Raw genomic sequence first — 13,328 nt, forward strand, 5'->3', positions numbered from 1 at the left:
ATATGTTGATCCGATCCCCTCATAAGAACATAAGAGAAGCCAATGCTGGATCAGGCTACTGGCCCATCCAGTCCAACACTCTGTATCACACAGTGGCCAAAAATACCAGGTGCCACCAGGAGGTCCAGCAGTGGGGCCAGGACACTAGAAGCCCTCCCACTGTTGCCCCCCCCCAAGCACCAAGAAGACAGAGCATCACTTGCCCCAGGGTCCCTATCTATACCTTGTGGCTAATAGCCATCAATGGATGGACCTCTGATCCATAGGCTTATCTAATTCCCTCTTGAAGTCGTCCATGCTTGTAGCCGCCACCACCTCCTGTGGCAGTCCTCTCCTCTACTGGCCACAGGAACAGCTCCCTGCCCTCCTCTGACAGCCCTCCAAAGACTTCAAGAGAGCCATCCTGTCCCCCCTCAGCCTCCTCTTCTCCAGACTGAACCTTCCCAAGTCCCTCAGCCTTTCCTCATAGGGCTTGGTCCTCGTCGCTCACCTCTGCATGCGCTCCATTCTGTCCACATCCTTTGTGAAGTGAGGCCTCCAGAACTGCACACAGTGCTCCAGGAGTGGCCTGACTAGCATGTTGTACAGTGGGACTCTCTGACATCTTGCAGTTTGGAAGTTATGCCTCCAAATTTTCTCAGATTGGCTTTGTTGAGAGATGCAGTTTGATAGGTAAAGGTAAAGGTTCCCTTGCTCGAGAGCCAGTCGAATCCGACTCTAGGATTGCGGTGCTCATCTCCGTTTCAAAGCTGAAGAGCCAGCGCTATCCAAAGACTTCTCCGTGGTCATGTGGCCGGCATGACTAAACACCAAGGCGCACGGAACGCTGTTCCCTTCCCACCAAAGTGGTACCTATTTATCTACTTGCAATTTCTTGCGTTCGAACTGCTAGGTTGGCAGGAGCTGGAACTAGAGACGGGAGCTCACTCCATCTTGCGGCACACTCGGGTCTCGAACTGCTGAACTACTGACCTTCCACAGCCTGCAGTTCAGCGTCTTAACCACTTGAGCCACCGCAGCTTGATTACGAGAGGGTTAAACTGCTACTTTCTGCTATGCTGCTTTTCAGTGGCTTGGATCCAGCCTTGGGGAGAAGCGTTTCCACCCATGGAGGGCATCTTTTTTACTTCCACACTCTCACTGCAGCCCCAAGAGGAGAGGAAGTTGCACTCCATGGACAGAAATCCTTCCAGCCATGGAAATATTGGCCTGGATCCAGGCCTATATATTTCTTTTGTTTTTGTAAACAATGTAAGTCATCAGCCACGGAATGCAACAGTTGCAAGGGACTTGCTGGGCCAGCTAGTCTAACGACGTGCTGAGTAGGGATGGGCATAAACTGGCCGACGAACTAAAGTTCATCACGACTTTTGGGCGGTTCATGAAGCATTGTCCATGAACTGAAGAACTGCCATGAACTCTCATGAATTTTGATGCAGTTCATGGTGGTCCACGAAGAGGAGAAAGCAGGGGTTTAAACCTCTGCTTTCTGCTCTTCATGAGAAACAGCTGAGCAGTGGGGAGCTCTCCGATGTGCAGCTCTTTGGTTTAAATGGCTGGGAGCCATTTCATGCCCAGCTTTCTGCCCCCTGTAGTGGTCAGTAGAAAGCAAGGGGTGAAATGGATCGGAGCCATTTAAACCACTGCTTTCTGCTCTTCATGAAAAGCTGTGGGGATCAGAAAGCAGGGGTTTACACTTCAAATGGCTCACAAATAAATACAAACCGGGTCGGTTCACGAACCAACTGACCCGTTCATCTGGGTTCGTGGTCCAGTTCGTGTTTCAACCGAACAGCAAAATGTGCTTTGTGCCCATCCCTAGTGCTGAGTGCCAGAACTCCAAAGCTAGAGCGTTCCTGTCTGAATGTGGTGGCTGTCCCTCAAGACGAAACCAATGACCTAGGGCTGGTGGGCTATCCCTCACAAAATCTCTTCAAGCCCACCACCCCTAGGACTTGGTTCCATTTTCAGACCACCACCATTCTTACGATTAGGAAAGTTCTCCTTAAGTGCAGCTGAAACTTACCCTCCTGCAACTAAAGCCCATTAGACCTAGTCTTTTCCTCTGGAGCAGCAGAGAATAACTGAATTGCCCCCTTTTGTGATGTTTTTATATAACCAGAATCCTGGGGGTGGGGAGGAACCTGTGCCAAAACAGTGAGATGGATCTGTTTCAACCAGATAAAGGAATGTGAACCTTGAATATCTTCTGCGTGACTTTAGAATACGTCCGGCTTTGCTCTTGGGTTCCTTCACCAAGGGTATGGTGATATCTAATAGGCTCAGCCAAGGGTGTGTGCGTTTGTGTGTGTGCTTAATGCCATCAAGTCACTTCGGACTTATAGTGACTCTCCCAAATGTCCTTTCATTAACAGCCTTGCTGAGGCCTTGCAAACTCGGGCTTTCTTTATTGAGTCAATCCATCTATGTCTAGGCTAGGGGTGTCAAACATGCGGCCCGGGGGCCGGATCAGGCCCCCAGAGGGCTACTATCAGGCCCGCAGTGGACCTGGCTGTCTTGGTGTCGTGGTTAAGTGTGCGGACTCTAATCTCGGAGAACCGGGTTCGAATCCCCACTCCTCCACTTGCACCTGGCTGGATGACCTTGGGCAAGCCGTAGTTCTGATAAGAGCTGTTCTTGAAAAAGAGCAGTTTCTGTCAAGAGCTCTCTCAGCCCCACCGACCTCACAGGGTGTCTGTTGTGGGGAGGGGAAGGGAAAGGAGTTTGTAAGCTGCTCTGAGACACCTTTGGGTAGTGAAGGGCGGGGTATAAATCCAATCTCTTCTTCTTCCAGTTCTGCTGCTGCTGCGTCATCGTAGGTTTGCAGCTTACAGGTACACACCTGACCAGCACACTCAAGACTGCAACAGCACAGGCATTTTGAGGCGATAATTCAGAGCAAGAGGCGTCAGTTATCAAACACTGTTAAATAAACAAAATATTGCAAGAGTGCTGATGTTTTAAGCACGTTTTTATTTTAAGTAAAAAAAAAAAACCTTTGTGTTTGTGCCCTTTATCAAGTTTATATCTCCACTACCTGGCATTACCTTTTATGAAACGCATAACAAGGTCTCATTTATGTCAGATCCGGCCCTCGCATCAAATGAGTTCGATACCCCTGGCCTAGGCAGTAACCCTCTGTATTCTTGGCGCAGGGATGTGGGGTGTAGGGTTGCCAGCTCCAGGTTGGGAAACTCCTGGAGATTTGGGGGATGGAGCCTGGAAGGGCAGGGACCTTGGTGGGGTACAATGCCATAAAGTCCACCCTCCAAACTATCCATTTCCTCCTAGGGAACTGATCTCCGTGGTCCGGACACGAACTATATTTTTAGCCTGTCTGGCCCCGTCTAACTCTATGACTCTATGATTTATTTATTTCCCAAATTTGTATCCCTCCTTTCTGCCCTTATGAGGGTCACAAAGGCGGTAAATCTTGTGTGTCTTTGCACCAGCACCCTTCTAGATTGTGTTTGTAGTCTTTGTCCAGGCTGCGCATTCCTACCTATAGCACATTTGCGTTACCCTTCGTATCTGCCCTAGATTTAGAGAGGAATAGCCCGGGGCCCGACTTCGTCATTCAGTCCAAGTTATCCGGCACAACAGGTGGATAGCTGACCTCGTGTGCCGAACCGGGTCGCCTGCACCAGCTTTTATTTTTAGCCACAATCTTGTGTCGATACAAAAGCGACCCCACTCTCGATGATCCAAGAAATGACACAATAAAAATAGGGGGGGGAAACAACAACCAATGATTTCTTCTCCAGAGTAATTTCCAGTAACCTCTGGAGCAGTGTTTTTTTGTAATTAAATAAACTTCATCCCGTCTAGCTTTGTGGTCAGCGTTTCGAACCCCCTACAGATGGGTCTAGAGGATTACCAGCAAATCCCCCCTCGACCCCGGCTGGAGCAGATGGGCGGCATGTGTCTGATAAACTGCAAGACGAGGACTCCTTCCTCCTGCTCCTGACAGATAGAGCATATACCCTGCAAATTACATTTTTTAAAATGGTTGGCCCTTTCACCCTGGCAAATAGCAGGGGGAAATGGGACACAAATGAGATGCATTTCACGTGCCTGCCACATTGTCAACCTGCAACGCTTGAATCCGGCTTCACCTGTTGGGAGAACGGAACCTCCGGGGCTGGCTTTGGGGAAGCACGAAGGGATGCTACTGAGGTGGGGTGCGTGCAGTCATTTGAAAAGGGTGGGACTGAAAGGCATCGGGTTAAAAGTAAAAAAAGAAAAGAAATCATTTGCCTTGGAAGGACAGAAGCTTGACGCAATTTCCCCGACCCTCCACGTTTCCCGGTTAAGCGGAAAAACGCCGTTCAAACAAATTACAAAGTGATCTGTCTCCAATGGTAATGAGAGAAAGTCATTTTACTTACAAAACTAGAAACTCATCTGACATGACATATTCATGTAGGGAAGAAGAAGAAGAAGGAGAAGGAGAAGAAGAAGAAGAAGAAGAAGAAGAAGAAGAGGAGGAGGAGGAGGAGGAGGAGGAGGATGGATTTATACCCCACCCTTCACATGGAGTCTCAGAGCGGCTTGCAAACTCCTTCACCTCCCCACAACGGACACTCTGTGAGGTAGGTGGGGCTGAGAGAGCTCTTTCAATAACTGCTCTTTCAAGGACAGTTCTTGTCAGAACTGTGGCTTGCCCAAGGTCATCCAGCAGCTGCAAGTGGACAACTGGCGAATCAAACCTGGTACTCCCAGATTAGAGTCCGCACACTTAAGCACTACACCAAACTTATTATGAATAGATTTACCAGGGGTCATTTTGTAGAAAAAGAGGTGCAGGAGCTCATTTGCACAACTCATTAGCATAACTTATTTGCATATGCCACACCCCCTGAAATCACCGGAAGTGTGTCAGAAGGCAACACCCACCGCTCACGCTCCACTGAACTGTTTTGGATTGCTAGCTATTGGGGGGGGGGAACGTGCAGCTCGGTCCTCACAGAGGAGGGAGAGCTTGTACCTGAATGAAACTTGGTCTTAAAGGTACCACTGGACTGTTTTGGACTGGGGGGCCGGGGGGGGGCTCTGCAGCTTACCTGGCTGCTTCTTGCTCTGACTGAGGGCTGCTGGGAGCAGGGGGTGGGGCTTGTTGCATGTGCCCACCCCCTTCTTATACAAATGCCAACACATCTTGGAGAGTATTTCATACCTTATGAATGCACGAAGCGGCCATACAGAGACAGACCTGTTGCTTTTCTAAATAGCCCATAACTACAATGGGGCATCCTGGGGCCTGCCCCTCCCCAACTTCCAATTTTTTATTTTATTTGTTGTGCTCCCTGGGGGAGGGTGCCCCCTGATTTATTTAAAGCCCCCCCCAATTAAAAAAAATCCTGGCTACGGGTCTGTTTTTAAATAAGCAGGATTACACCTGAACATCAAGAAGACAAAGATAATGACTGCTGGGGAACCACACAATGTTAAGGCTGATGATGAAGAAACGGAAATTGTTCAAGATCGTCTGTACCTGGGCTCCCTCGTCAACCAAAAGGGAGACTGTAAACAGGAAATCAAAGGGAGATTAAGCCTGGGAAGGGCAGCCAGTCACAGAGGAGCTGGAAAAGATCCTTAAGTGTCAGGATGTGTTGCTGGTGACCGAGATCAAGGCAGATCATGCCACAGAGAGCCAGTTTGGTGTCGTGGTTAAGTGCGCGGACTCTAATCTGGGAGACCCGGGTCTGATTCCCCACTCCTCCACTTGCACCTGGCTGGATGACCTTGGGCAAGCCGTAGTTCTGATAAGACCTGTCCTTGAAAAAGAGCAGTTTCTGTCAAGAGCTCTCTCAGCTCCACCCACCTCACAGGGTGTCTGTCGTGGAGAGGGGAAGGGAAAGGAGATTGTCAGCCGCTCTGAGACTCCTCTGGGTAGTGAAGGGCGAAGTATAAATCCAATCTCTTCTTCTTCTTCTACCTCACAGGGTGTCTGTCGTGGAGAGGGGAAGGGAAAGGAGATTGTCAGCCGCTCTGAGACTCCTCTGGGTAGTGAAGGGCGAAGTATAAATCCAATCTCTTCTTCTTCTTCTACCTCACAGGGTGTCTGTCGTGGAGAGGGGAAGGGAAAGGAGATTGTCAGCCGCTCTGAGACTCCTCTGGGTAGTGAAGGGCGAAGTATAAATCCAATCTCTTCTTCTTCTTCTACCTCACAGGGTGTCTGTCGTGGAGAGGGGAAGGGAAAGGAGATTGTCAGCCGCTCTGAGACTCCTCTGGGTAGTGAAGGGCGAAGTATAAATCCAATCTCTTCTTCTTCTTCTACCTCACAGGGTGTCTGTCGTGGAGAGGGGAAGGGAAAGGAGATTGTCAGCCGCTCTGAGACTCCTCTGGGTAGTGAAGGGCGAAGTATAAATCCAATCTCTTCTTCTTCTTCTACCTCACAGGGTGTCTGTCGTGGAGAGGGGAAGGGAAAGGAGATTGTCAGCCGCTCTGAGACTCCTCTGGGTAGTGAAGGGCGAAGTATAAATCCAATCTCTTCTTCTTCTTCTACCTCACAGGGTGTCTGTCGTGGAGAGGGGAAGGGAAAGGAGATTGTCAGCCGCTCTGAGACTCCTCTGGGTAGTGAAGGGCGAAGTATAAATCCAATCTCTTCTTCTTCCTCTTCTAGTATGCTTGTTAACTAAGTTGAAAATAAGAAAAAAAAAACCGTTAAAAAAAAAGCTGTTTATTCCTGTGGCCATCACGACATCCTCTGGCAACAAGAAAACAGGTCCTAACAGACCATACTGGCCTGATTCACTATTAGTAGAGTTGCCAGCCTCCAGTTAAGTTGCCAGTGTCCACATTTTAATCACTCTCCGTGTAAAGAAGCATTTTCTTTTGTCCAGGCCTCGGTTCCTGCCGGAGTGCACCGGGGCACCGCTCCGCCAGTCAGGAGCCCAGGGGGTGGCCACATAAGCCCTGCCCCCTGCTCCCACTAGCCATCAGTTGGGCAACAGTGGGGGAGCAATTCCACCTGTCATGCGAGAGGTCATTCTGGATCCCCCAGCTCTCCTTAGGGGCTCTTTAAAAGGTTATGGCCGCCGCCGTTCTCAGCAGCAGCTGCGATGCCCGCGCAGGGGGGTGGGGTGAAAAGTTCTCCTGTTTCTCTGAGCCTTGGGGTGGTGGCCTTGGACTCATAGGGGCAAATCCCACCTCTCGCGTTTGATGTCATCACACGCGAGAGGTCATTCTGGCTCCCCCAGCTCTCCTTAGGGGCTCTTTAAAAGGTTATGGCCGCCGCCGTTCTCAGCAGCAGCTGCGATGCCCGCGCAGGGGGGTGGGGTGAAAAGTTCTCCTGTTTCTCTGAGCCTTGGGGTGGTGGCCTTGGACTGTAGGGGCAAATTCTACCTCTTGTGTGTGATGTCTGAGTGGCGTTGCCAAGTTTGAAGAACATTGGACCAGGGAGTCCAATTCTATGAGCCCCCAAACAGGTTGCCCCTATTTCCCCCACCATAGAGAACCATGGAGGAGATGGGGCAACCTGTTTGGGGGCCCGTAGAGTTGGACCCCCTGGTTCAATGTTCCTGAAACATGGCGGATATCTCGGGGAGAGGCTCCAGCAGCTACCCTGCTGTTTTGGAACCTCTCCCTCAAACCCCCTTCCCTCCAGCCCACAGAATATACCCTATGTTTTCACCATTGACTTCAATGGCTCATAGGATATAATGGGGCCGAACTGTGGGAAGCCGATTCAGATCAGAGAATCTGAATCGGCCTGCAGTAGCCTGAAAGAGGCCCGAATGGGCCATCTTCGGGGGTGCATTCGGTTCAGATGAACCGAATGCACATCCCTCCAGCAGCCGGCTTGCTCGGGCTCCCCGAGCAAACCAAGGGAAGGGAAGGTGGCGGAGCAGCTGGAGACGTTGAGCCTCAGCTCCACAAGTAATGAGCACTCAAGCCCCGCCCCCAGCAGCCCTCAGGCCGGAGCACCTGGAGCAGTCTTGGGAGGCAGAGTGGCAAAAAGCAAAACCAAAAGCACAGGAACTTGAGAGAACTCCAGGAATGAATCCGGTTCCTCTTCCACAGCCCAAACTGTGACCCACGAACCCTGAGTTTGCTTTTTCTCATTTGCGAGTCTGGCCTCTGCAGGCAGCCCTGCAGGCAGCCTCTGAGGCAGCCCTGAAGCTTGGGGCGGCGGGAGTTTCTTTGCACGCAGCTTGTGCGGCTGGCTGAGTGCCTCTTCTGCTTGCCCACCTCTCACCTCTGCACCTCATCTTCTGCCAGGCAAGGAGGAGCCCAGCTTGCCCAGGCTTCTTGCCTCCTGCTGCCTTGGCCCTCTGGTGCACGGGTGAGTCTTCAAAGTTTGACTTTTCCTCTGCAAGTCTCTGGCGCTGGTGGTATTTGCCTCCTTCCCTCCTGCTTGCTATGGATGCATAATTGTGAGAGATTTCTTTAGTGTTCCTGCCAGGGAAGCTGGGGACCCTGCCCATGAGTCTCCATTTCATCCTCACAACAACCCTGTGGGGTAGGTTAGGTAGAGAAGGGGAGATTTGGCCTGGGGTCACTCAGCCAGCAGAGTGAGAATACAAACCTGGGTCTCCCCACATCAATCTGCAACTCTGACCACTGTGCAGTGCTGCCTCTACTGATCTGTAATATTCCAGAGGTGTTGTAATGTAATACTCAGTTTCTCAAACAAGTGTATGCCTGTCTGTTGGTCCACTTAGGAGTCTTAATCCTGGTTGTGTGGTGGGCTAGTTGTGGCAAATGGTAGGGAAGCTCAGTATTTCTGTATACAGTTGTAGGGGCTTTATTGCAATGTGGTATGGCCTGATATTATGTTCTTATTCCAGTGTGGGATGTGTGTGGGGCAATGGAAGCTGAGTGATAGGGTCTCTCAGAAGTGAGATGCGTTCTGGTCTTGTGTCTTACAGATAATCTTACAAATAGTCCTTTGCATTTATAGCATGCTTTCAACTTTAAAAGGATCATAATGATGATTGTGTGAACTTAGGCAAATCACGAGAGGTAGAGCAGGAAAGATTGCATCAGTGCTTAGTTCTTGTGGCCCCTTCTTACACGCCCAGGGAAATGCTGATCACCACTTTGGGGCCAGGAAGCAATTTTTCTCCAGGCCAGTTTGGCCCCCAGTGATCCTGGAGGTTTTTTAAAATCATATTCTGGGCATGGAACAGGGGTCACTGGGGTGTGTGGGGGGGTATTGGTGATTTTCCTGCATTATGCAGAGGGTTGGACTAGATGACCCTGGAGGTCCCTTCCCACTCTATGAGTCTATGATTCTATAATTCACCCAGGCTGGCTGTGGGCACGCCAGCACCTCTGTCAGGCAGAAGCGCCTGAGATCCTCCCCCTCCCCTTTTCCTTCGCCCGACTTGGAGGCGAAGGGAAGGGAGAGGGGGGAAAGATTGGATCCCAGGTGCTTCTGCCTGTCAGAGGGGCTGGTGCACACTTCCAGTAATGTCAGGGGGTGTGGCATATGCTAATAAGTGGTGCTAATGAGCTCCTGCAGCTCTTTTTCTACAAAATGATCCCTGGTGCCAATGTTGGTGGGGCATCATTGGTGCCCACAGACACCTCGTTGGGTAGCCCTGTGATTGCAACAACAAAGTTTGGTGGTTAGGAGTACAGACTCTAATCTGGGAGAACCGGGTTTGATTCCCCATTTCTCCACATGCAGCTTCTGGTGTGACCTTGGGCCAATCACAAGTTTTCTCAGGGCTGTTCTCTCAAGGGCAGTCCTCGAAAGAGCTCTCTCAGCCCGACCTGCCTCACAGGCAGTGTTCCCTCTAAGCTGAGTTAGTGTGAACTAGCACACAGTTTTTTAGTCTCCGGCTCACACCTTTTTGTCTTGGCTCAGGAGGGATGGCTCCAGAGCAGACTGATTTATGCAGTAGCCAAATCGTCCGCTCGCAACTTTAATGCCAGTAGCTCACAAAGCAGAATTTTTGCGCACAAGACTCCACAGCTTAGAGGGATTATTGCTCACAGGGTGTCTGTCGTGGGGAGGGGAAGGAGATTGTAAGTCGCTCTGAGGCTTACACGGAGAAGTTGCCACGCTGAAGACACGGATGATAGCCGGATTTTCCGGGTGCAATCACACCGCAACATCTGGGAAGCGTAGTGCACCCATGGCTAACCCGTGGCTTGTTGCCGAAGATGCGGAGTAAAAAACCACCATGTACAATGTACTAGTTTCCGGAAAACGCGGGGCAAGGGCAGGCGTCTGATCGCGTTTCCGCTGGAATCACGTGGCATCCGGCGCCCGTCCATGTCCCGTCGCACACCGGATGTTTTTTTTGTAAGTCTCCACAGGATGCGCACAAACAATCATGCGCATGCGCAAACGTCAGTGAGGAAAAAATCCCGTTTGCCACAGAAGCGGCGCCTAGCAATTGCTGGTGTGATCGTGCCGCGCCGCTTCTTTGCCACACTGCAAGATAGCCGTGTGATCGACACCTACCATGGGACCTTGACGGGACATGTGATCGGGTTGCCACGCATTACTTTGCTACGGGGCAAACAGCCACGCTTCCCCCCCGTGATATCCGGCCCGTGTGACCGGGACCTGAGACTCCTCTGGGCACCGAAGGGCAGGGTATAAATCCAATCTCTCCTTTTCTTCTTCTTCAAAGTCGCCATCCCTTCTCGTTTGTTCACAACTGGGAAGTTTTCCACTGCTTAAAAAGAGTCGCAAGAAGAGGCAAACTCCTCTCCGCCTTCCCTGCAGTCTGTCCGTCATCTTATTTATAGACAGAGAGTCATTTCCAGCCATTCTAACAAGAAATAGGACCAACTTCATATATCAAGAGACTCACTCAGAGAACCAACATGAGCGAGACCACCAGGATAATCACCACTTGCATGTATGGAATATAATCTGGCACATTGTAAGACGCGCCGTCTCTCCCAATAGATATATATAATAACGAATGCTAGCTCCGGTGTTAGCAAATTAAATTACTTCTCGATAATGACGCACACCGACTACTTAACTTGGCGGCGGCGGACAGAAGCGTCTGTGAAATGGCACATCGAGAGACTATTTAAATGTTATTTTAAAACCGTTATTCCCTGCCTGTCCCTGGAGAAGGGAGGTATGTGACATTTTCTTTCCTGAATGCCTGTAAGAAAAGGGGAAGGGGAAAAAAAGGTTCCTCAACGATGACTTGAAGGAGACTCAGATGTTTTGCTGTGCAAGGGGATGTGCAGAGCACAAATAGTGCGCTCCCCCTCTCCTGCGGCAGTCTACTGTTCTAATTCAATTGTGGACCCCTGGCTTAGCCAGTTTGGTGTAGTGGTTAGGGGCGTGGACTCTGATCTGAGAGAACTGGGTTTGAAGGAGACTCAGATGTTTTGCTGTGCAAGCGGATGTGCAGAGCACAAATAGTGCGCTCCCTCTCTCCTGCGGCAGTCTACTGTTCTCCTTCAATTGTGGACCCCTGGCTTAGCCAGTTTGGTGTAGTGGTTAGGGGCGCGGACTCTGATCTGAGAGAACTGGGTTTGATTCCTCATTCCTCCACATGCAACCAGCTGGGTGACCTTGGGTCAGTTACAAGTTGTTCCAGAGCTGTTCTCTGAAGAGCAGTCCCCGAAGGAGCTCTCTCAGCCTTACCTCCCTCACAGGGTGTATGTTGTGGGGAGGGGAAGGGAAAGGAGATTGTGAGCCGCTCTGAGACTCCTTCGGGTAGTGGAGGCTGGGGTATAAATCCAATCTCCTTCTCCTCCTCCTCGAGTTGGAAGGGACCTCCACGGTCATCTAGTCCAACCCCCTGCACAATGCAGGATACTGACAAATACCTTCCCTGCACACTCCCAGTGACCGCTGTTCAGTGCCCAGTAGATGACAAAGAACCTCCAGGATCTCCGGCCAAATTTGCCTGGAGAAAAATTGTTTCCTGACCCCAATGCGGCGACCAGCATTTCCCTGGGCGAGAACTAAGTCCTGAGTCATCCCTTCCGGCCCTCCCTCTCGTGATCCGCCTAAGTTCACAGAATCAGCAGTGCTGTCAGATGGCCCTCTAGCCTCTGCTTGGAAACCTCTCAAGAAGGAGAGCCCTTCTCCTCCTTCTTCTTCCTCTTCCTCTTCCTCCTCCTCCTCCTCCTCTTCTTCTTCCAAGATGACTGGCTGGTATGGAGAAAGAAATGGCCAAAGAGCTGTAAACAATGGGATAAACATAAGAACATAAGAACATAAGAGATGCCAATGTTGGATCAGGCCAAAGGCCCATCCAGTCCAACACTCTGTGTCACACAGTGGCCAGAAATACCAGTGCCATCAGGAGGTCCACCAGTGGGGCCAGGACAGTAGAAGGCCTCCCACTGTTGACCCCCCCAAGCACCAAAATGACAGAGCATCACTTGCCCCAGAGTCCCTATCTATACCTTGTGGCTAATAGCCACTGATGGACCTCTGCTCCATATGCTTATCTAATTCCCTTTTGAAGCCGTCCGTGCTTGTAGCCGCCACCACCTCCTGTGGCAGTGAATTCCATGTGTGAATCACTCTTTGGGTGAAGAAGTACTTCCTTTTATCCGTCCTAACCCGACCGCTCAGCAGTTTCATGGAGTGCCCACGAGTTCTTGTCTTGTGAGAAAGGGAGAAAAGTACCTCTTTCTCTACCTGCTCTATCCCAGGCATAATCTTGTAAACCTCAATCATGTCACCCCTCAGTCGTCGTTTCTCCAAGCTAAAGAGCCCTAAGCGCTTTAACCTTTCCTCATAGGGAAAGTGTTCCAACCCTTTTATCATTCGAGTTGCCCTTTTCTGCACTTTTCCCAAAGCGATAATATCCTTTTTAAGGTGTGGCGACCAGAACTGCACACAGTATTCCAAATGTCAGGAGATCCACAAGTTTTTGTCAGGAGATCCATAAAGTCCCTTGCGGGGTGGGCTCTTCATGGAGTCAGATGATGCGGGGGTTGGAGATCTGCTGCCCCATCGGTGGTGTGTCTGCAGAGGAGACCCCACTGCTCTTTCACCCTGAAGTGTCCCAGACCCTGAGCCAGTATCCTTGGGACTGCTGACAGCAATGGGGAACACACAGCAGTGTACTCAACGTGGGCCCGCCCGAGTGGAGTTCTTCAAACTGGGAGAGCCAGTTTGGTGTAGTGGTTAAGTGTGCGGACTCTAATCTGGGAGAACCGGGTTTGAGTCCCCACTCCTCCACTTGCACCTGCTGATGTGACCTTGGGTCAGTCACAAGCTCTGGCACAGCTGTCCTTGAAAAAGAGCCGTTTGTGTCAGAGTTCTCTCAGCCCCACCCACCTCACAGGGTGTCTGTTGTGGGGAGGGGAAGGGAAAGGAGTTTGTAAGCCGCTCTGAGACTCCAAGTGAAGGGCGGGGTATAAATGCAATCTCTTCTTCTCTT

Source organism: Gekko japonicus, unplaced genomic scaffold (genome assembly GCF_001447785.1).
Source record: "Gekko japonicus isolate JY-2015 unplaced genomic scaffold, Gekko_japonicus_V1.1 scaffold367, whole genome shotgun sequence".
Taxonomy (NCBI): domain Eukaryota; kingdom Metazoa; phylum Chordata; class Lepidosauria; order Squamata; family Gekkonidae; genus Gekko; species Gekko japonicus.